The 25,662-nt window shown below is 35.2% G+C and overlaps 8 non-coding genes across 8 annotated transcripts; all 8 read left to right on the forward strand.

Moving 5' to 3' along the window:
• The first annotated feature begins 1,289 nt into the window (after positions 1–1,289).
• On the forward strand, positions 1,290–1,363 carry Trnar-ucg (transfer RNA arginine (anticodon UCG)). The gene has a single exon. It is a non-coding gene; the product is annotated as a tRNA-Arg (tRNA).
• Positions 1,364–10,230: 8,867 nt separating this feature from the next.
• Positions 10,231–10,304, forward strand: Trnar-ucg (transfer RNA arginine (anticodon UCG)). Its single transcript has one exon. It is a non-coding gene; the product is annotated as a tRNA-Arg (tRNA).
• A 1,890-nt stretch (positions 10,305–12,194) lies between these two features.
• Positions 12,195–12,268, forward strand: Trnar-acg (transfer RNA arginine (anticodon ACG)). Its single transcript has one exon. It is a non-coding gene; the product is annotated as a tRNA-Arg (tRNA).
• A 1,696-nt stretch (positions 12,269–13,964) lies between these two features.
• Trnar-ucg (transfer RNA arginine (anticodon UCG)) lies at positions 13,965–14,038 on the forward strand. Its single transcript has one exon. It is a non-coding gene; the product is annotated as a tRNA-Arg (tRNA).
• A 1,550-nt stretch (positions 14,039–15,588) lies between these two features.
• On the forward strand, positions 15,589–15,662 carry Trnar-acg (transfer RNA arginine (anticodon ACG)). The gene has a single exon. It is a non-coding gene; the product is annotated as a tRNA-Arg (tRNA).
• Positions 15,663–17,358: 1,696 nt separating this feature from the next.
• Trnar-ucg (transfer RNA arginine (anticodon UCG)) lies at positions 17,359–17,432 on the forward strand. Its single transcript has one exon. It is a non-coding gene; the product is annotated as a tRNA-Arg (tRNA).
• A 1,890-nt stretch (positions 17,433–19,322) lies between these two features.
• On the forward strand, positions 19,323–19,396 carry Trnar-acg (transfer RNA arginine (anticodon ACG)). The gene has a single exon. It is a non-coding gene; the product is annotated as a tRNA-Arg (tRNA).
• Positions 19,397–21,092: 1,696 nt separating this feature from the next.
• On the forward strand, positions 21,093–21,166 carry Trnar-ucg (transfer RNA arginine (anticodon UCG)). Its single transcript has one exon. It is a non-coding gene; the product is annotated as a tRNA-Arg (tRNA).
• The last annotated feature ends 4,496 nt before the right edge of the window (positions 21,167–25,662 follow it).

Here is a 25,662-nt window from a genome sequence, read left to right on the forward strand (position 1 = left end):
ACTTCAGGTTCTGACATCTGAGATTAACCCAACTGATATCGACGCAATTTCTTGACGTTTGTGCATTAAATGAACTGTTATGATTTTAACATTTGGGACACTATAGTTTTTATTATCAAACGAGTCAAGTTATATATAGATGCTATGGATGAACAACCTCACGGAAGCAACTTTACTAAAAGATTTATCTAGAACTTTCTATAAACAGGTTAGAATTGTCACTTAAGGATAAGCCCTACACAAACAACAAAACACCCCGACTGATTTCTTGATCATAGTAACATTGAACAGGACTGATCGTTGTAAATCACATAAGCAGATACACACGACGTGCTGGAAGCATCCTTGGTCCGGGCCCAATTTGAATAATATGCTTGATTTGAACAAGGTGCCTGAAGATGGATCAGTAGATTGCAGCTTTGAGTCCAGTCCAGCATGTTATGTAGATCTATTTATTCCAGCATATGAAAATCGAAGATATAAAGATATTATCTAACAATCTACAAATGAATTGAAATCTCTTAAGATAATATTTTTGGAATAATACGACTACTTTACACTTGTGCACAGATAAACATAGTTCACATTAGATGTAGCAAAAAGCTTTTATCATAACTGCACTCGGCATCATCGCCGCTCAGTATCCCACTGATATAGATGTTCTATCCAATAGTCGATCTTTTGCATACGACATGCAACTCGGAGGTCAAGTCTCTTTGTTCAGAGCAATACGTTAGTTTCATACACGTATTCTCATTACTTTATTTCCATGACATCCTAAGGTCTATCCACTATATCTCTAGATCTTAATTACACTAAGCAGAATTGTTCGTAAAAATAATACAAATGCAAATACGAATCTTTACAAAATGTAAAAATGCCCATCCTTATTGGAGCACTTCCCTTGTCTAATATATAATTTCCGAGATGCTTAGTTTTTCACGACAAGTTCATCAATTTCAAGGGTTAGTAAATCTTGCAGGCAGTCTGCAATTCCGTAATGCGTAAAAAGAAAGCATCAGTTTGGGAAACATAAATTATCCAAGTTAGTTATAAATTTAAATAGATAAACTTGTCACATAACATCTGATCTAGCCATTTGTAGTTGTCAAATCTGTTTCAGACCCGCAACTACGATTTTCATCATTTCGTTATCAACTGTAGCCGTATTGGTAGCTTTAATAAGGGTTATTCCATCAAAGCATGTATTTTGGAGAATGGTTTGTACAACAACTACAACAAGGAAATGAACCCACACTAACCTATAAACCAATAAGTGTTTATGTGAAGGGCCCGTGGCCAAATTGGATAAGGCGCCTGACTTCGGATCAGGAGACTGCAGGTTCGAGTCCTGCCGGGCTCGTTTGTTAAATCTTTTCCACTGCGTATTAAAATTCTTTGATTCTCAGCATCAACATACAGATAAATATCTCTATTGACATAAAACGTGCCAATAATGAGAACAAATTAGACTTTTAAATTTTGAAAAGAGACATAGTCAACTCTTTCTTTGCTTTTGATCATAAAATCGAATCTTCCATAGGATCGTTGTCATTGCCATTTCTTTCGTCTAAGTAACCTTTAATCCATCCATGTCATGGTAACGAATCTGATTTAGTCATGCAAATTCTGACCCTTCATGACTGTACCATTGCCATCACCATGCGAATTATCATCATCCGCAAAAGCAGTGCACTTGCAGAAGTGGCGATAGTAAAATCATCTCAATCCAAACATGAATAAGTGCACATGTGAGCAAGATAATGAGAAATTAGATCCGCGGTTTCAATCCGTAGATTGCAGCTTTGATTCGATGCAATACGAAGATATGTTTTTATTCCTACAGATTAAATTTTGTTCGTACAAAACATTGTATATTTATATCTAGCATTCCATAAGTAAAACAATTACCTACTACGTAGTCGAACTTCCATGTACATCACAAAAATTCACACAGCAATCATTTTTCTCGCCCAATATTTTAACCGGTCATTTTCGTATCTTTACAACGATTTAATCAGCAGCAGCAGGAAGAATCGTTACCATTATAGGTAGTGGTTTATACGTAATTTTAACAGCAGCCATAATGTTGGTAGTAGCAGCAGAAACACTAGTAGCATATGTAGACGTAATCGTTATTATGTCCATCGTACTAGCAATATAACTCCATTGGTAGTCGTCGTGGTATCAGTTTAAGTAGTGGTAGTAGAAGCAGTGTTGTACCAACCGTAACATTCACGAACCAACCTAAGAAATAGTCTGTATGTGAAGGGCCCGTGGCCAAATTGGATAAGGCGACAGACATCGGATAGGGAGACGGCAGGTTCGAATCCCTCTTGACCCACTAGAACAATATATTTTCCTCAAAACATAATTTCTATTTGGATATGTCGTGAATTGGATTAGTAGCAAGGAGTTAACGTTACCGTCACTTTTAAAACAATTCGGTTAGATTATTAAGGTTTTGATTTAGATTCGTTTTGTACTTGAGGGCACCACAACAAAAGTAGGATGTTTAGTGCCAAGGCAATTGGAGCATAAAGGCACACAACAAACTTAGATCCTAATTCTGACAACTGTTAAACACATCGGATAAATATAACCTGTTCAGTAATTGACCAGAGATTGCAGTTTCGAAAATTCACCGTGATAAGTGGGACAAGATTTCTTTGGTTCGTTTCAGAGCTTCAGAAATATATTATCTTTCCACATTTATGTTTACATACGAGTTATTTGGATTCAAATTTGACGCTTGATATCAGCGCTGAAAGGATATGCTGCAATCCCGCTGTAACCCGCATGCAGCGATACTCAAACATGACAGTAAAGCAATAGCAAGTCTTACCATAGTCATAGTCGTAGAAGTATTACCAAAAGCACACCAATATACTCTCTAACAAACATTCATGACAAGGGCCCGTGGCCAAATTGGAGAGGACTTCCGGTTATGACATCAGAAGGAAAACACGTTTGATGATCGCTCCGTGAATTTTCAAGTTTTTTTCCTTTAATAGACATTTTTGCTGTTTTAATTTGTTACAGGTACGTTGATAAGATTTGTGTGATCGCATTCATATATAAGTGAGATATATTTTGAGTGTGTGGATAACTTTATCCACCACACAAAATATTATTTTCTGTGACAATGAATACAAAGCCTGGTCGTGCTGCACGTGCAGCGCAAGGAGCTGACTCACACTCTAATGACACCAGTGGAATAGCTAACAATAAGAATGGCATGTCGAGTAACATCGATAGACAGACAGGAGCTACTCGTCGTTTTGGGAAAGAATGTACCGTGGTGATTGATGTAAAGGATGTGAAGAAAATAAAGGCAAGTGATATTGTTAGAAGTGTAGAAGAATTAACTGGAGATATGTCGGTCTATGCAGTTGTGCCCAAAGGTGCAAATTTGTATGAGGTCACACTACCGAGTAAGGAAGTAGCATATAATACCTTGTGTGGAATTGATATTGGAAGTGAACATTTTGATTGTACTCTTTTATATTCAGACACTATTATTGTGTCAATTCTTCATTTACCAGCATACATCACAGATGATGATATAAGTATGAAGCTCGGTGAATACGGAGTAGAACTTCTTTCTCCCATTCAACGCAGATATTATCCTGGAACTAGTGTAGCTGATGGGACTCGTTATGTCAAATGTAAATTTCCACAGCAGGTAAAATCCTTGCCTTACAGTCTGAAATTTCAGACTGTCAATGGTCAACAATACTTTAGAGTATTACACAATAATCAAGTTAAGGTATGTTCTAGATGTCTTGATCCGGGACATGTTATAAAAGACTGCCCTGATTTTGTATGCTACAAGTGTGGGGAGCAAGGCCATGTAGCAAAAAATTGCACAAGGCAAAGATGTGAAAGTTGTGGAAGTTTTCCTCTTATGTGTACATGCAGGATATGCGACAAATGCCACAAAGAGGCGCAAACATGTATGTGTTACAGAGAGGCCATTGCAGGCATTCATTCGCAAGTTGATGATGATATGAGGGAAGACATATTGGAGTTACAGAGTGACGAAGATGATAAAGAAGAAATTGAGAATGAAAAAAAAGATAATGAGAGTGGAGAAAGTGGGGAAGAAAAAGAAAGAATTGGAGTTGATATGACCAATGTAGAAATAGAATCTGAGGAAGTAAACAACAATCATACAATTGGAGATGGATCGGGGACAGATTCAGATGATGACAGGAAGATGGTTGCAGACGTTGTTGAAAGATCAAACGAATCACGTACATGTCAAGAAAACGGTACTAATATCGAAAATTTCAAAGTAGTACAAAGGAGAAGGAGAAGGTTTAATCCAGTACCTAATATGAAGATGAATAGCATGCGACGAACACCTATGAAGAAATGATCAAACACTCAACATTTTTTAATACTTTCAATACACTCATCATAATCATGGCTTTAAATATTGTATCTCTAAATGTAAATGGCTTGCGTAATTTGAATAAACTAAAGTCTGTTTTAGAAATATTTAAAGAGAAAAGAGGCCATATTTTATTATTGCAAGAAACCTTTTGGGATGATGAGTTTGTTGAAAGTATTAGAGAAAATGAGATTTGGAATGGTGACATATTTTATAGTAATGCTGACAATAGGAGGGCAGGTGTTGCTGTTTTAGTAGTGAGAGAATTGAGAAATCAGGTGACACAAGAAATGATTGAAAAGGGTAGGATTTTACATCTTAAAATAGCTATTGATGATAAAGTGATTGATTTAATCAATATTTATGCTCCAAATGTTGTGAAGGAAAGGTTTAACTTTTTCATGAAGCTAAATACATATTTACATAACAGTACTAGTGATAGCACTATCCTGGCTGGTGATTTTAATACAACTTTAGCAGGTATTGATCGACATAACAAAGCCTTACATATTGATGATGTAGCAGTGCGTGAACTTTATAAAATTATTCATGATAGGAATATTACCGATTTATGGAGATCACGAAATCCTAGTACTCGTAGTTTCTCCAGAAAACAAGTTGTACTAGACGAAATGAAGCAGAGTAGAATAGATTATTTTTTGATTTCCTCAAAATTGCACTCCAATGTGCAAAATATTTATTATGCAGATACATCCTTTAGTGATCATTCTTTTGTATACCTTAAACTAAATACCTGCAAAGTGGAAACAGGGCCCGGATTATGGATATTAAATAACAATGTTCTTTTTGAGGAAAAATATGTACAAAGAGTGAAATCAATTCTTACCGAGGGAAAAACTGACGAAATGTATTTCAGTGAACCACTCATTTGGTGGGATAATGTAAAATACAAAATTAAAAAATTTTCCCAAGTATACTGTACAAGAAGAAATAAGGAAAGATTACAAGAATACTTTACATTGCAAAATAAATTAAAATCATTTTCAGAAAAAGTCGCAAATAAAGAATCATATGACATTAACAAATATGAAGAACTAAAACATCAGCTAAGTGACTATGAAACTGATTTTTGTCGGGGTGCTATATTGAGATCTAAGGCCAAATGGGCAATTGAAAGCGATAGAAATACTAAATATTTTCTAAATCTTGAGAAATATCGACACAACAAAAATGTAATCAATGAATTGATTGATGATGATGGTGTAATTATTTCAAATACAAGCGGAATCTTAGATGAAATACATCAGTTTTATAGTCATTTATATTCTTCGGTAACTGTTGATGATAATTGTACTGATTCACTTTTAAATTTTGTAAACTGTTCTGTATCTGATGAGGATAAAGATATGTGTGATGCCATAATAACAGTTGATGAAATACATACAGCTATAAAAGGGATGGCTAAAAATAAAAGCCCCGGCCCGGACGGATTGACAGTAGAGTGGTATTGTAAATTTTATGATTGTATATATGATATTCTGTTGCACATCTTTCAGAGTGTTAAGAATGACAATATTATGTCGAGATCAATGAGATTTGGGGTTATATCACTTATTTATAAAAATAAGGGGGAAAATAGAAGATTGCAAAATTGGCGTCCTATCAGTTTACTTAATGTAGATTATAAAATTTTGGCAAGGATTTTGTCTACACGTTTAAAAATGGTATTACCCAAAATTATTTCTCAAACTCAGACATGTTGTATAGTTGGGAGAGATATTGCTGATACTATAGTCACTGTAAGAGATATTATAGATATGGTTGAGAGAGACAATCTTGAGGGATATATCTTAAAAATTGATCAAGAAAAAGCGTTTGACAGAGTTTGCCACTCATATTTGATTTCTGTTTTACGAAAGTTCGGTTTTGGTGACAATTTTATTCAGTGGATAAAGATATTTTATAATGAAATTAAAAGTAGTGTTAAATGCAATGGTCATCTAACGAAACCCTTTTTAATTAAAAATTCAGTCAGACAAGGTTGTCCTATATCAGCAATGTTATATGTATTAGCAGCAGAACCCTTAGGACTCGCTATCAAAGCAAATCCCACTATCAAAGGTATTCCACTCCCACTGTCTAGTAATACAAGTAAAGTTTTTCAACATGCAGATGATACAACCTTGACATTAGCGGACACACAATCCATTAATCAATCTTTTAATGTACTTGACTTGTATTGTAAAGGATCTGGTGCAAAGGTGAACAAGGAAAAGACAGAACTTCTGTGTATTGGATCTGGTAAACTTACTGATGATTATTGCAAACAATTACAAATTCAAATGTGTGATCAAGTCATCTTAATTTTGGGAGCTTATGTGGGAAAATGTGCAAAGTTATGTGAGCAACTGAACTGGAATGATAGATTGTCTAAAATTAAAAACTTATTGCAACTGTGGTCACAGAGATATTTGACAATACAAGGAAAAGTAACAGTTGTTAATAACTTATTAGTTTCTAGAGTATTGTACATAGTGTCAGTTCAGCCTCTTCCTGATATGATTGCTGATGAATTGAAGCAATTATTTCTCAGATTTATCTGGTCAGGAAAGTCCCATTTGGTTCACTATTATACAATAATTGGTGATAAGCGAAATGGCGGACTACAGTTAACTGATATAAAGATGAAAATGTATGCATTCAGACTAAAATTTTTAAAAAGATACTTTGATGTGAATTGCCATGCTATGTGGAAAAATACCTTTGATCACTTTTTATCTACTGTCCTGAACATGAGGTTGACCAAAGAGTTGTTTCTCATGTCTTTAAATAAGCAACAATTGAATACCCTACCTATATTTTACAGAGAAATGTTTCAGGCATGGGAAAAACTTAGAAATAATATCGATACAAATATTGATGTGAGGAATGTTTTTGAACAACCTCTCTTTTTAAATCCTAATATTACATGTGCTGGTAAAACGTTGTTTTTCGCAGAATTTATAGAAGCAGGAATTGTTCGTGTTCAGGATATTACATATGAATTTGTACCTGGAATACTACCTTATAGAGCTATTCAAGAAATGATATACAAATCAAATTCTGAGATCAAAACAGATAAGATAAAAAAAGACTATAATTGCATAATAGAAAGTATACCATTAGGCTGGAGAAATATTGTTGCAACAGAGTCAAAACCCACTGTAACCAATGGGAGAAATAATAAGTTTCTCACAGTTGATACAAAATTATATGACCTCTGTTTATGTACAACACAACTATTTTACAAGCTTTTATGTACGTTGATTTTTCAAGAACCAGCTTCTGTTTCCTTTTGGAGTAAGATATTTAGTTTGGAAAAGCATAAATACTGGAAATTGATACACCTACCTTTCAAGACCCCAGATTGTATAGATTTGGATTACAGAATAATGCACAATCGAATATTTACAAAAGAGAGACTAAAATACTATGGCAAAATTGATAATGACTTATGTCCAGTGTGCCAGTTGGAAACAGAGGATTTATTTCACATGTTTTTGAAATGTCCTGAATTAAGCTCTTTTAAGAATTATATTGTATATATAGTTGAGATTCTTTTTAAAAATTGTAGAGTTGGTGTTCTCAATAGCACTTCTTTTGAACAAATGCTCATGATAGGATATAACAAAGAAACAAAATCAGTAAATAGTTATTTTTTGAACTACATTCTGAGCATTGCTCGATTGTGCATTTACAAAAGAAGAAACATTATGTCTTTATTAGGGAAACAAATAGACATCGAAAGATTGTTCCAATATTTGACTAGAAAATATATATTATATGCGTATCAACATTACAAAGACAAAAATCAGACTTTGATTACGAAGTATTTTGTAAAAGATAATCCTTTAATGAGAATAGAAGAGGATAAAGTGTTTATTACATTGTAGAATCATTGTTTTGTACTATAGCATTACAAAAAAATTTTAGAATCATTATTCTGTAATATAGCTTAACAAAATACTATTGTAGAATCATTGTTTTGTAATATAGCATTACAAACTACTATGTACATACTGATTGTATATTTTTAACTTATATACTGTACAAAGCTTTTTTTAAATAAAGAAAGAAAAAAAAAAAAGGCGCCTGACTACGGATCAGGAGATTGCAGGTTCGAGTCCTGCCGGGCTCAATATTAAAATTTTATCCACACCAAATAAAGTCTATAATTAAAAGCTGATTTTTATTATATTTACAGGTCTCGTTATTACTTTTATTCCCATTATATACCAATCAAAGGTATCTCGTATACTCCCAGAAAGTCTCCTCTGAGACTTTATCAAATCTTGTTACACATATCACTTCTAAATGATCTTGTACATGGGACCTGTTACCCTTCAATTAATTTTGTAAGACTTTTCAATTTAGTCACAGAATTTAAAGACGTTTTCATGAATTCTTTATTCTCATATTTCTCATCATCTTCATGAGCATAATTACAGTCCCAGTAGCAGTAATTGTAGTAGTAGCAAACACACTCAAATCCGTTGTGGACAGGTAACGAGTCTCTGGTCAACTGGATGTGATCCCTGACTACAGACTTCAGGTTCTGACATCTGAGATTAACCCAACTGATATCGACGCAATTTCTTGACGTTTGTGCATTAAATGAACTGTTATGATTTTAACATTTGGGACACTATAGTTTTTATTATCAAACGAGTCAAGTTATATATAGATGCTATGGATGAACAACCTCACGGAAGCAACTTTACTAAAAGATTTATCTAGCACTTTCTATAAACAGGTTAGAATTGTCACTTAAGGATAAGCCCTACACAAACAACAAAACACCCCGACTGATTTCTTGATCATAGTAACATTGAACAGGACTGATCGTTGTAAATCACATAAGCAGATACACACGACGTGCTGGAAGCATCCTTGGTCCGGGCCCAATTTGAATAATATGCTTGATTTGAACAAGGTGCCTGAAGATGGATCAGTAGATTGCAGCTTTGAGTCCAGTCCAGCATGTTATGTAGATCTATTTATTCCAGCATATGAAAATCGAAGATATAAAGATATTATCTAACAATCTACAAATGAATTGAAATCTCTTAAGATAATATTTTTGGAATAATACGACTACTTTACACTTGTGCACAGATAAACATAGTTCACATTAGATGTAGCAAAAAGCTTTTATCATAACTGCACTCGGCATCATCGCCGCTCAGTATCCCACTGATATAGATGTTCTATCCAATAGTCGATCTTTTACATACGACATGCAACTCGGAGGTCAAGTCTCTTTGTTCAGAGCAATACGTTAGTTTCATACACGTATTCTCATTACTTTATTTCCATGACATCCTAAGGTCTATCCACTATATCTCTAGATCTTAATTACACTAAGCAGAATTGTTCGTAAAAATAATACAAATGCAAATACGAATCTTTACAAAATGTAAAAATGCCCATCCTTATTGGAGCACTTCCCTTGTCTAATATATAATTTCCGAGATGCTTAGTTTTTCACGACAAGTTCATCAATTTCAAGGGTTAGTAAATCTTGCAGGCAGTCTGCAATTCCGTAATGCGTAAAAAGAAAGCATCAGTTTGGGAAACATAAATTATCCAAGTTAGTTATAAATTTAAATAGATAAACTTGTCACATAACATCTGATCTAGCCATTTGTAGTTGTCAAATCTGTTTCAGACCCGCAACTACGATTTTCATCATTTCGTTATCAACTGTAGCCGTATTGGTAGCTTTAATAAGGGTTATTCCATCAAAGCATGTATTTTGGAGAATGGTTTGTACAACAACTACAACAAGGAAATGAACCCACACTAACCTATAAACCAATAAGTGTTTTCGTGAAGGGCCCGTGGCCAAATTGGATAAGGCGCCTGACTTCGGATCAGGAGACTGCAGGTTCGAGTCCTGCCGGGCTCGTTTGTTAAATCTTTTCCACTGCGTATTAAAATTCTTTGATTCTCAGCATCAACATACAGAATAGAAGAGGATAAAGTGTTTATTACATTGTAGAATCATTGTTTTGTACTATAGCATTACAAAAAAAAATTTAGAATCATTGTTCTGTAATATAGCTTAACAAAATACTATTGTAGAATCATTGTTTTGTAATATAGAATTACAAACTACTATGTACATACTGACTGTATATTTTTAAATTATACTGTACAAAGCTTTTTTTAAATAAAGAAAGAAAAAAAAAAAATAAGGCGCCTGACTTCGGATCAGGAGACTGCAGGTTCGAGTCCTGCCGGGCTCGTTTGTTAAATCTTTTCCACTGCGTATTAAAATTCTTTGATTCTCAGCATCAACATACAGATAAATATCTCTATTGACATAAAACGTGCCAATAATGAGAACAAATTAGACTTTTAAATTTTGAAAAGAGACATAGTCAACTCTTTCTTTGCTTTTGATCATAAAATCGAATCTTCCATAGGATCGTTGTCATTGCCATTTCTTTCGTCTAAGTAACCTTTAATCCATCCATGTCATGGTAACGAATCTGATTTAGTCATGCAAATTCTGACCCTTCATGACTGTACCATTGCAATCACCATGCGAATTATCATCATCCGCAAAAGCAGTGCACTTGCAGAAGTGGCGATAGTAAAATCATCTCAATCCAAACATGAATAAGTGCACATGTGAGCAAGATAATGAGAAATTAGATCCGCGGTTTCAATCCGTAGATTGCAGCTTTGATTCGATGCAATACGAAGATATGTTTTTATTCCTACAGATTAAATTTTGTTCGTACAAAACATTGTATATTTATATCTAGCATTCCATAAGTAAAACAATTACCTACTACGTAGTCGAACTTCCATGTACATCACAAAAATTCACACAGCAATCATTTTTCTCGCCCAATATTTTAACGGGTCATTTTCGTATCTTTACAATGATTTAATCAGCAGCAGCAGGAAGAATCGTTACCATTATAGGTAGTGGTTTATACGTAATTTTAACAGCAGCCATAATGTTGGTAGTAGCAGCAGTAACACTAGTAGCATATGTAGACGTAATCGTTATTATGTCCATCGTACTAGCAATATAACTCCATTGGTAGTCGTCGTGGTATCAGTTTAAGTAGTGGTAGTAGAAGCAGTGTTGTACCAACCGTAACATTCACGAACCAACCTAAGAAATAGTCTGTATGTGAAGGGCCCGTGGCCAAATTGGATAAGGCGACAGACATCGGATAGGGAGACGGCAGGTTCGAATCCCTCTTGACCCACTAGAACAATATATTTTCCTCAAAGCATAATTTCTATTTGGATATGTCGTGAATTGGATTAGTAGCAAGGAGTTAACGTTACCGTCACTTTTAAAACAATTCGGTTAGATTATTAAGGTTTTGATTTAGATTCGTTTTGTACTTGAGGGCACCACAACAAAAGTAGGATATTTAGTGCCAAGGCAATTGGAGCATAAAGGCACACAACAAACTTAGATCCTAATTCTGACAACTGTTAAACACATCGGATAAATATAACCTGTTCAGTAATTGACCAGAGATTGCAGTTTCGAAAATTCACCGTGATAAGTGGGACAAGATTTCTTTGGTTCGTTTCAGAGCTTCAGAAATATATTATCTTTCCACATTTATGTTTACATACGAGTTATTTGGATTCAAATTTGACGCTTGATATCAGCGCTGAAAGGATATGCTGCAATCCCGCTGTAACCCGCATGCAGCGATACTCAAACATGACAGTAAAGCAATAGCAAGTCTTACCATAGTCATAGTCGTAGAAGTATTACCAAAAGCACACCAATATACTCTCTAACAAACATTCATGACAAGGGCCCGTGGCCAAATTGGATAAGGCGCCTGACTACGGATCAGGAGATTGCAGGTTCGAGTCCTGCCGGGCTCAATATTAAAATTTTATCCACACCAAATAAAGTCTATAATTAAAAGCTGATTTTTATTATATTTACAGGTCTCGTTATTACTTTTATTCCCATTATATACCAATCAAAGGTATCTCGTATACTCCCAGAAAGTCTCCTCTGAGACTTTATCAAATCTTGTTACACATATCACTTCTAAATGATCTTGTACATGGGACCTGTTACCCTTCAATTAATTTTGTAAGACTTTTCAATTTAGTCACAGAATTTAAAGACGTTTTCATGAATTCTTTATTCTCATATTTCTCATCATCTTCATGAGCATAATTACAGTCCCAGTAGCAGTAATTGTAGTAGTAGCAAACACACTCAAATCCGTTGTGGACAGGTAACGAGTCTCTGGTCAACTGGATGTGATCCCTGACTACAGACTTCAGGTTCTGACATCTGAGATTAACCCAACTGATATCGACGCAATTTCTTGACGTTTGTGCATTAAATGAACTGTTATGATTTTAACATTTGGGACACTATAGTTTTTATTATCAAACGAGTCAAGTTATATATAGATGCTATGGATGAACAACCTCACGGAAGCAACTTTACTAAAAGATTTATCTAGCACTTTCTATAAACAGGTTAGAATTGTCACTTAAGGATAAGCCCTACACAAACAACAAAACACCCCGACTGATTTCTTGATCATAGTAACATTGAACAGGACTGATCGTTGTAAATCACATAAGCAGATACACACGACGTGCTGGAAGCATCCTTGGTCCGGGCCCAATTTGAATAATATGCTTGATTTGAACAAGGTGCCTGAAGATGGATCAGTAGATTGCAGCTTTGAGTCCAGTCCAGCATGTTATGTAGATCTATTTATTCCAGCATATGAAAATCGAAGATATAAAGATATTATCTAACAATCTACAAATGAATTGAAATCTCTTAAGATAATATTTTTGGAATAATACGACTACTTTACACTTGTGCACAGATAAACATAGTTCACATTAGATGTAGCAAAAAGCTTTTATCATAACTGCACTCGGCATCATCGCCGCTCAGTATCCCACTGATATAGATGTTCTATCCAATAGTCGATCTTTTGCATACGACATGCAACTCGGAGGTCAAGTCTCTTTGTTCAGAGCAATACGTTAGTTTCGTACACGTGTTCTCATTACTTTATTTCCATGACATCCTAAGGTCTATCCACTATATCTCTAGATCTTAATTACACTAAGCAGAATTGTTCGTAAAAATAATACAAATGCAAATACGAATCTTTACAAAATGTAAAAATGCCCATCCTTATTGGAGCACTTCCCTTGTCTAATATATAATTTCCGAGATGCTTAGTTTTTCACGACAAGTTCATCAATTTCAAGGGTTAGTAAATCTTGCAGGCAGTCTGCAATTCCGTAATGCGTAAAAAGAAAGCATCAGTTTGGGAAACATAAATTATCCAAGTTAGTTATAAATTTAAATAGATAAACTTGTTACATAACATCTGATCTAGCCATTTGTAGTTGTCAAATCTGTTTCAGACCCGCAACTACGATTTTCATCATTTCGTTATCAACTGTAGCCGTATTGGTAGCTTTAATAAGGGTTATTCCATCAAAGCATGTATTTTGGAGAATGGTTTGTACAACAACTACAACAAGGAAATGAACCCACACTAACCTATAAACCAATAAGTGTTTTCGTGAAGGGCCCGTGGCCAAATTGGATAAGGCGCCTGACTTCGGATCAGGAGACTGCAGGTTCGAGTCCTGCCGGGCTCGTTTGTTAAATCTTTTCCACTGCGTATTAAAATTCTTTGATTCTCAGCATCAACATACAGATAAATATCTCTATTGACATAAAACGTGCCAATAATGAGAACAAATTAGACTTTTAAATTTTGAAAAGAGACATAGTCAACTCTTTCTTTGCTTTTGATCATAAAATCGAATCTTCCATAGGATCGTTGTCATTGCCATTTCTTTCGTCTAAGTAACCTTTAATCCATCCATGTCATGGTAACGAATCTGATTTAGTCATGCAAATTCTGACCCTTCATGACTGTACCATTGCCATCACCATGCGAATTATCATCATCCGCAAAAGCAGTGCACTTGCAGAAGTGGCGATAGTAAAATCATCTCAATCCAAACATGAATAAGTGCACATGTGAGCAAGATAATGAGAAATTAGATCCGCGGTTTCAATCCGTAGATTGCAGCTTTGATTCGATGCAATACGAAGATATGTTTTTATTCCTACAGATTAAATTTTGTTCGTACAAAACATTGTATATTTATATCTAGCATTCCATAAGTAAAACAATTACCTACTACGTAGTCGAACTTCCATGTACATCACAAAAATTCACACAGCAATCATTTTTCTCGCCCAATATTTTAACGGGTCATTTTCGTATCTTTACAATGATTTAATCAGCAGCAGCAGGAAGAATCGTTACCATTATAGGTAGTGGTTTATACGTAATTTTAACAGCAGCCATAATGTTGGTAGTAGCAGCAGTAACACTAGTAACATATGTAGACGTAATCGTTATTATGTCCATCGTACTAGCAATATAACTCCATTGGTAGTCGTCGTGGTATCAGTTTAAGTAGTGGTAGTAGAAGCAGTGTTGTACCAACCGTAACATTCACGAACCAACCTAAGAAATAGTCTGTATGTGAAGGGCCCGTGGCCAAATTGGATAAGGCGACAGACATCGGATAGGGAGACGGCAGGTTCGAATCCCTCTTGACCCACTAGAACAATATATTTTCCTCAAAACATAATTTCTATTTGGATATGTCGTGAATTGGATTAGTAGCAAGGAGTTAACGTTACCGTCACTTTTAAAACAATTCGGTTAGATTATTAAGGTTTTGATTTAGATTCGTTTTGTACTTGAGGGCACCACAACAAAAGTAGGATATTTAGTGCCAAGGCAATTGGAGCATAAAGGCACACAACAAACTTAGATCCTAATTCTGACAACTGTTAAACACATCGGATAAATATAACCTGTTCAGTAATTGACCAGAGATTGCAGTTTCGAAAATTCACCGTGATAAGTGGGACAAGATTTCTTTGGTTCGTTTCAGAGCTTCAGAAATATATTATCTTTCCACATTTATGTTTACATACGAGTTATTTGGATTCAAATTTGACGCTTGATATCAGCGCTGAAAGGATATGCTGCAATCCCGCTGTAACCCGCATGCAGCGATACTCAAACATGACAGTAAAGCAATAGCAAGTCTTACCATAGTCATAGTCGTAGAAGTATTACCAAAAGCACACCAATATACTCTCTAACAAACATTTATGACAAGGGCCCGTGGCCAAATTGGATAAGGCGCCTGACTACGGATCAGGAGATTGCAGGTTCGAGTCCTGCCGGGCTCAATATTAAAATTTTATCCACACCAAATAAAGTCTATAATTAAAAGCTGATTTTTATTATATTTACAGGTCTCGTTATTACTTTTATTCCCATTATATACCAATCAAAGGTATCTCGTATACTCCCAGAAAGTCTCCTCTGAGACTTTATCAAATCTTGTTACACATATCACTTCTAAATGATCTTGTACATGGGACCTGTTACCCTTCAATTAATTTTGTAAGACTTTTCAATTTAGTCACAGAATTTAAAGACGTTTTCATGAATTCTTTATTCTCATATTTCTCATCATCTTCATGAGCATAATTACAGTCCCAGTAGCAGTAATTGTAGTAGTAGCAAACACACTCAAATCCGTTGTGGACAGGTAACGAGTCTCTGGTCAACTGGATGTGATCCCTGACTACAGACTTCAGGTTCTGACATCTGAGATTAACCCAACTGATATCGACGCAATTTCTTGACGTTTGTGCATTAAATGAACTGTTATGATTTTAACATTTGGGACACTATAGTTTTTATTATCAAACGAGTCAAGTTATATATAGATGCTATGGATGAACAACCTCACGGAAGCAACTTTACTAAAAGATTTATCTAGCACTTTCTATAAACAGGTTAGAATTGTCACTTAAGGATAAGCCCTACACAAACAACAAAACACCCCGACTGATTTCTTGATCATAGTAACATTGAACAGGACTGATCGTTGTAAATCACATAAGCAGATACACACGACGTGCTGGAAGCATCCTTGGTCCGGGCCCAATTTGAATAATATGCTTGATTTGAACAAGGTGCCTGAAGATGGATCAGTAGATTGCAGCTTTGAGTCCAGTCCAGCATGTTATGTAGATCTATTTATTCCAGCATATGAAAATCGAAGATATAAAGATATTATCTAACAATCTACAAATGAATTGAAATCTCTTAAGATAATATTTTTGGAATAATACGACTACTTTACACTTGTGCACAGATAAACATAGTTCACGTTAGATGTAGCAAAAAGCTTTTAGCATAACTGCACTCGGCATCATCGCCGCTCAGTATCCCACTGATATAGATGTTCTATCCAATAGTCGATCTTTTGCATACGACATGCAACTCGGAGGTCAAGTCTCTTTGTTCAGAGCAATACGTTAGTTTCATACACGTATTCTCATTACTTTATTTCCATGACATCCTAAGGTCTATCCACTATATCTCTAGATCTTAATTACACTAAGCAGAATTGTTCGTAAAAATAATACAAATGCAAATACGAATCTTTACAAAATGTAAAAATGCCCATCCTTATTGGAGCACTTCCCTTGTCTAATATATAATTTCCGAGATGCTTAGTTTTTCACGACAAGTTCATCAATTTCAAGGGTTAGTAAATCTTGCAGGCAGTCTGCAATTCCGTAATGCGTAAATAGAAAGCATCAGTTTGGGAAACATAAATTATCCAAGTTAGTTATAAATTTAAATAGATAAACTTGTCACATAACATCTGATCTAGCCATTTGTAGTTGTCAAATCTGTTTCAGACCCGCAACTACGATTTTCATCATTTCGTTATCAACTGTAGCCGTATTGGTAGCTTTAATAAGGGTTATTCCATCAAAGCATGTATTTTGGAGAATGGTTTGTACAACAACTACAACAAGGAAATGAACCCACACTAACCTATAAACCAATAAGTGTTTTCGTGAAGGGCCCGTGGCCAAATTGGATAAGGCGCCTGACTTCGGATCAGGAGACTGCAGGTTCGAGTCCTGCCGGGCTCGTTTGTTAAATCTTTTCCACTGCGTATTAAAATTCTTTGATTCTCAGCATCAACATACAGAATAGAAGAGGATAAAGTGTTTATTACATTGTAGAATCATTGTTTTGTACTATAGCATTGCAAAAAAAAATTTAGAATCATTGTTCTGTAATATAGCTTAACAAAATACTATTGTAGAATCATTGTTTTGTAATATAGAATTACAAACTACTATGTACATACTGACTGTATATTTTTAAATTATACTGTACAAAGCTTTTTTTAAATAAAGAAAGAAAAAAAAAAAATAAGGCGCCTGACTTCGGATCAGGAGACTGCAGGTTCGAGTCCTGCCGGGCTCGTTTGTTAAATCTTTTCCACTGCGTATTAAAATTCTTTGATTCTCAGCATCAACATACAGATAAATATCTCTATTGACATAAAACGTGCCAATAATGAGAACAAATTAGACTTTTAAATTTTGAAAAGAGACATAGTCAACTCTTTCTTTGCTTTTGATCATAAAATCGAATCTTCCATAGGATCGTTGTCATTGCCATTTCTTTCGTCTAAGTAACCTTTAATCCATCCATGTCATGGTAACGAATCTGATTTAGTCATGCAAATTCTGACCCTTCATGACTGTACCATTGCAATCACCATGCGAATTATCATCATCCGCAAAAGCAGTGCACTTGCAGAAGTGGCGATAGTAAAATCATCTCAATCCAAACATGAATAAGTGCACATGTGAGCAAGATAATGAGAAATTAGATCCGCGGTTTCAATCCGTAGATTGCAGCTTTGATTCGATGCAATACGAAGATATGTTTTTATTCCTACAGATTAAATTTTGTTCGTACAAAACATTGTATATTTATATCTAGCATTCCATAAGTAAAACAATTACCTACTACGTAGTCGAACTTCCATGTACATCACAAAAATTCACACAGCAATCATTTTTCTCGCCCAATATTTTAACGGGTCATTTTCGTATCTTTACAATGATTTAATCAGCAGCAGCAGGAAGAATGGTTACCATTATAGGTAGTGGTTTATACGTAATTTTAACAGCAGTCATAATGTTGGTAGTAGCAGCAGTAACACTAGTAGCATATGTAGACGTAATCGTTATTATGTCCATCGTACTAGCAATATAACTCCATTGGTAGTCGTCGTGGTATCAGTTTAAGTAGTGGTAGTAGAAGCAGTGTTGTACCAACCGTAACATTCACGAACCAACCTAAGAAATAGTCTGTATGTGAAGGGCCCGTGGCCAAATTGGATAAGGCGACAGACATCGGATAGGGAGACGGCAGGTTCGAATCCCTCTTGACCCACTAGAACAATATATTTTCCTCAAAGCATAATTTCTATTTGGATATGTCGTGAATTGGATTAGTAGCAAGGAGTTAACGTTACCGTCACTTTTAAAACAATTCGGTTAGATTATTAAGGTTTTGATTTAGATTCGTTTTGTACTTGAGGGCACCACAACAAAAGTAGGATATTTAGTGCCAAGGCAATTGGAGCATAAAGGCACACAACAAACTTAGATCCTAATTCTGACAACTGTTAAACACATCGGATAAATATAACCTGTTCAGTAATTGACCAGAGATTGCAGTTTCGAAAATTCACCGTGATAAGTGGGACAAGATTTCTTTGGTTCGTTTCAGAGCTTCAGAAATATATTATCTTTCCACATTTATGTTTACATACGAGTTATTTGGATTCAAATTTGACGCTTGATATCAGCGCTGAAAGGATATGCTGCAATCCCGCTGTAACCCGCATGCAGCGATACTCAAACATGACAGTAAAGCAATAGCAAGTCTTACCATAGTCATAGTCGTAGAAGTATTACCAAAAGCACACCAATATACTCTCTAACAAACATTCATGACAAGGGCCCGTGGCCAAATTGGATAAGGCGCCTGACTACGGATCAGGAGATTGCAGGTTCGAGTCCTGCCGGGCTCAATATTAAAATTTTATCCACACCAAATAAAGTCTATAATTAAAAGCTGATTTTTATTATATTTACAGGTCTCGTTATTACTTTTATTCCCATTATATACCAATCAAAGGTATCTCGTATACTCCCAGAAAGTCTCCTCTGAGACTTTATCAAATCTTGTTACACATATCACTTCTAAATGATCTTGTACATGGGACCTGTTACCCTTCAATTAATTTTGTAAGACTTTTCAATTTAGTCACAGAATTTAAAGACGTTTTCATGAATTCTTTATTCTCATATTTCTCATCATCTTCATGAGCATAATTACAGTCCCAGTAGCAGTAATTGTAGTAGTAGCAAACACACTCAAATCCGTTGTGGACAGGTAACGAGTCTCTGGTCAACTGGATGTGATCCCTGACTACAGACTTCAGGTTCTGACATCTGAGATTAACCCAACTGATATCGACGCAATTTCTTGACGTTTGTGCATTAAATGAACTGTTATGATTTTAACATTTGGGACACTATAGTTTTTATTATCAAACGAGTCAAGTTATATATAGATGCTATGGATGAACAACCTCACGGAAGCAACTTTACTAAAAGATTTATCTAGCACTTTCTATAAACAGGTTAGAATTGTCACTTAAGGATAAGCCCTACACAAACAACAAAACACCCCGACTGATTTCTTGATCATAGTAACATTGAACAGGACTGATCGTTGTAAATCACATAAGCAGATACACACGACGTGCTGGAAGCATCCTTGGTCCGGGCCCAATTTGAATAATATGCTTGATTTGAACAAGGTGCCTGAAGATGGATCAGTAGATTGCAGCTTTGAGTCCAGTCCAGCATGTTATGTAGATCTATTTATTCCAGCATATGAAAATCGAAGATATAAAGATATTATCTAACAATCTACAAATGAATTGAAATCTCTTAAGATAATATTTTTGGAATAATACGACTACTTTACACTTGTGCACAGATAAACATAGTTCACATTAGATGTAGCAAAAAGCTTTTATCATAACTGCACTCGGCATCATCGCCGCTCAGTATCCCACTGATATAGATGTTCTATCCAATAGTCGATCTTTTGCATACGACATGCAACTCGGAGGTCAAGTCTCTTTGTTCAGAGCAATACGTTAGTTTCGTACACGTGTTCTCATTACTTTATTTCCATGACATCCTAAGGTCTATCCACTATATCTCTAGATCTTAATTACACTAAGCAGAATTGTTCGTAAAAATAATACAAATGCAAATACGAATCTTTACAAAATGTAAAAATGCCCATCCTTATTGGAGCACTTCCCTTGTCTAATATATAATTTCCGAGATGCTTAGTTTTTCACGACAAGTTCATCAATTTCAAGGGTTAGTAAATCTTGCAGGCAGTCTGCAATTCCGTAATGCGTAAAAAGAAAGCATCAGTTTGGGAAACATAAATTATCCAAGTTAGTTATAAATTTAAATAGATAAACTTGTCACATAACATCTGATCTAGCCATTTGTAGTTGTCAAATCTGTTTCAGACCCGCAACTACGATTTTCATCATTTCGTTATCAACTGTAGCCGTATTGGTAGCTTTAATAAGGGTTATTCCATCAAAGCATGTATTTTGGAGAATGGTTTGTACAACAACTACAACAAGGAAATGAACCCACACTAACCTATAAACCAATAAGTGTTTTCGTGAAGGGCCCGTGGCCAAATTGGATAAGGCGCCTGACTTCGGATCAGGAGACTGCAGGTTCGAGTCCTGCCGGGCTCGTTTGTTAAATCTTTTCCACTGCGTATTAAAATTCTTTGATTCTCAGCATCAACATACAGATAAATATCTCTATTGACATAAAACGTGCCAATAATGAGAACAAATTAGACTTTTAAATTTTGAAAAGAGACATAGTCAACTCTTTCTTTGCTTTTGATCATAAAATCGAATCTTCCATAGGATCGTTGTCATTGCCATTTCTTTCGTCTAAGTAACCTTTAATCCATCCATGTCATGGTAACGAATCTGATTTAGTCATGCAAATTCTGACCCTTCATGACTGTACCATTGCCATCACCATGCGAATTATCATCATCCGCAAAAGCAGTGCACTTGCAGAAGTGGCGATAGTAAAATCATCTCAATCCAAACATGAATAAGTGCACATGTGAGCAAGATAATGAGAAATTAGATCCGCGGTTTCAATCCGTAGATTGCAGCTTTGATTCGATGCAATACGAAGATATGTTTTTATTCCTACAGATTAAATTTTGTTCGTACAAAACATTGTATATTTATATCTAGCATTCCATAAGTAAAACAATTACCTACTACGTAGTCGAACTTCCATGTACATCACAAAAATTCACACAGCAATCATTTTTCTCGCCCAATATTTTAACGGGTCATTTTCGTATCTTTACAATGATTTAATCAGCAGCAGCAGGAAGAATCGTTACCATTATAGGTAGTGGTTTATACGTAATTTTAACAGCAGCCATAATGTTGGTAGTAGCAGCAGTAACACTAGTAACATATGTAGACGTAATCGTTATTATGTCCATCGTACTAGCAATATAACTCCATTGGTAGTCGTCGTGGTATCAGTTTAAGTAGTGGTAGTAGAAGCAGTGTTGTACCAACCGTAACATTCACGAACCAACCTAAGAAATAGTCTGTATGTGAAGGGCCCGTGGCCAAATTGGATAAGGCGACAGACATCGGATAGGGAGACGGCAGGTTCGAATCCCTCTTGACCCACTAGAACAATATATTTTCCTCAAAACATAATTTCTATTTGGATATGTCGTGAATTGGATTAGTAGCAAGGAGTTAACGTTACCGTCACTTTTAAAACAATTCGGTTAGATTATTAAGGTTTTGATTTAGATTCGTTTTGTACTTGAGGGCACCACAACAAAAGTAGGATATTTAGTGCCAAGGCAATTGGAGCATAAAGGCACACAACAAACTTAGATCCTAATTCTGACAACTGTTAAACACATCGGATAAATATAACCTGTTCAGTAATTGACCAGAGATTGCAGTTTCGAAAATTCACCGTGATAAGTGGGACAAGATTTCTTTGGTTCGTTTCAGAGCTTCAGAAATATATTATCTTTCCACATTTATGTTTACATACGAGTTATTTGGATTCAAATTTGACGCTTGATATCAGCGCTGAAAGGATATGCTGCAATCCCGCTGTAACCCGCATGCAGCGATACTCAAACATGACAGTAAAGCAATAGCAAGTCTTACCATAGTCATAGTCGTAGAAGTATTACCAAAAGCACACCAATATACTCTCTAACAAACATTTATGACAAGGGCCCGTGGCCAAATTGGATAAGGCGCCTGACTACGGATCAGGAGATAGACTTCCGGTTATGACATCAGAAGGAAAACACGTTTGATGATCGCTCCGTGAATTTTCAAGTTTTTTTCCTTTAATAGACATTTTTGCTGTTTTAATTTGTTACAGGTACGTTGATAAGATTTGTTTGATCGCATTCATATATAAGTGAGATATATTTTGAGTGTGTGGATAACTTTATCCACCACACAAAATATTATTTTCTGGGACAATGAATACAAAGCCTGGTCGTGCTGCACGTGCAGCACAAGGAGCTGACTCACACTCTAATGACACCAGTGGAATAGCTAACAATAAGAATGGCATGTCGAGTAACATCGATAGACAGACAGGAGCTTCTCGTCGTTTTGGGAAAGAATGTACCGTGGTGATTGATGTAAGGGATGTGAAGAAAATAAAGGCAAGTGATATTGTTAGAAGTGTAGAAGAATTAACCGGAGATATGTCGGTCTATGCAGTTGTGCCCAAAGGTGCAAATTTGTATGAGGTCACACTACCGAGTAAGGAAGTAGCATATAATACCTTGTGTGGAATTGATATTGGAAGTGAACACTTTGATTGTACTCTTTTATATTCAGACACTATTATTGTGTCAATTCTTCATTTACCAGCATACATCACAGATGATGATATAAGTATGAAGCTCGGTGAATACGGAGTAGAACTTCTTTCTCCCATTCAACGCAGATATTATCCTGGAACTAGGGTAGCTGATGGGACTCGTTATGTCAAATGTAAATTTCCACAGCAGGTAAAATCCTTGCCTTACAGTCTGAAATTTCAGACTGTCAATGGTCAACAATACTTTAGAGTATTACACAATAATCAAGTTAAGGTATGTTCTAGATGTCTTGATCCGGGACATGTTATAAAAGACTGCCCTGATTTTGTATGCTACAAGTGTGGGGAGCAAGGCCATGTAGCAAAAAATTGCACAAGGCAAAGATGTGACAGTTGTGGAAGTTTTCCTCTTATGTGTACATGCAGGATATGCGACAAATGCCACAAAGAGGCGCAAACATGTATGTGTTACAGAGAGGCCATTGCAGGCATTCAATTGCAAGTTGATGATGATATGAGGGAAGACATATTGGAGTTACAGAGTGACGAAGATGATAAAGAAGAAATTGAGAATGCAAAAAAAGATAATGAGAGTGGAGAAAGTGGGGAAGAAAAAGAAAGAAGTGGAGTTGATATGACCAATGTAGAAATAGAATCTGAGGAAGTAAACAACAATCATACAATTGGAGATGGATCGGGGACAGATTCAGATGATGACAGGAAGATGGCTGCAGACGTTGTTGAAAGATCAAACGAATCACGTACATGTCAAGAAAACGGTACTAATATCGAAAATTTCAAAGTAGTACAAAGGAGAAGGAGAAGGTTTAATCCAGTACCTAATATGAAGATGAATAGCATGCGACGAACACCTATGAAGAAATGATCAAACACTCAACATTTTTTAATACTTTCAATACACTCATCATAATCATGGCTTTAAATATTGTATCTCTAAATGTAAATGGCTTGCGTAATTTGAATAAACTAAAGTCTGTTTTAGAAATATTTAAAGAGAAAAGAGGCCATATTTTATTATTGCAAGAAACCTTTTGGGATGATGAGTTTGTTGAAAGTATTAGAGAAAATGAGATTTGGAATGGTGACATATTTTATAGTAATGCTGACAATAGGAGGGCAGGTGTTGCTGTTTTAGTAGTGAGAGAATTGAGAAATCAGGTGACACAAGAAATGATTGAAAAGGGTAGGATTTTACATCTTAAAATAGCTATTGATGATAAAGTGATTGATTTAATCAATATTTATGCTCCAAATGTTGTGAAGGAAAGGTTTAACTTTTTCATGAAGCTAAATACATATTTACATAAAAGTACTAGTGATAGCACTATCCTGGCTGGTGATTTTAATACAACTTTAGCAGGTATTGATCGACATAACAAAGCCTTACATATTGATGATGTAGCAGTGCGTGAACTTTATAAAATTATTCATGATAGGAATATTACCGATTTATGGAGATCACGAAATCCTAGTACTCGTAGTTTCTCCAGAAAACAAGTTGTACTAGGCGAAATGAAGCAGAGTAGAATAGATTATTTTTTGATTTCCTCAAAATTGCACTCCAATGTGCAAAATATTTATTATGCAGATACATCCTTTAGTGATCATTCTTTTGTATACCTTAAACTAAATACCTGCAAAGTGGAAACAGGGCCCGGATTATGGATATTAAATAACAATGTTCTTTTTGAGGAAAAATATGTACAAAGAGTGAAATCAATTCTTACCGAGGGAAAAACTGACGAAATGTATTTCAGTGAACCACTTATTTGGTGGGATAATGTAAAATACAAAATTAAAAAATTTTCCCAAGTATACTGTACAAGAAGAAATAAGGAAAGATTACAAGAATACTTTACATTGCAAAATAAATTAAAATCATTTTCAGAAAAAGTCGCAAATAAAGAACCATATGACATTAACAAATATGAAGAACTAAAACATCAGCTAAGTGACTATGAAACTGATTTTTGTCGGGGTGCTATATTGAGATCTAAGGCCAAATGGGCAATTGAAAGCGATAGAAATACTAAATATTTTCTAAATCTTGAGAAATATCGACACAACAAAAATGTAATCAATGAATTGATTGATGATGATGGTGTAATTATTTCAAATACAAGCGGAATCTTAGATGAAATACATCAGTTTTATAGTCATTTATATTCTTCGGTAACTGTTGATGATAATTGTACTGATTCACTTTTAAATTTTGTAAACTGTTCTGTATCTGATGAGGATAAAGATATGTGTGATGCCATAATAACAGTTGATGAAATACATACAGCTATAAAAGGGATGGCTAAAAATAAAAGCC

This window comes from Sinohyriopsis cumingii, chromosome 10 (genome assembly GCF_028554795.1).
Source record: "Sinohyriopsis cumingii isolate HCF-2022 chromosome 10, ASM2855479v2, whole genome shotgun sequence".
In the NCBI taxonomy this organism is placed as follows: Eukaryota; Metazoa; Mollusca; class Bivalvia; order Unionida; family Unionidae; genus Sinohyriopsis; species Sinohyriopsis cumingii.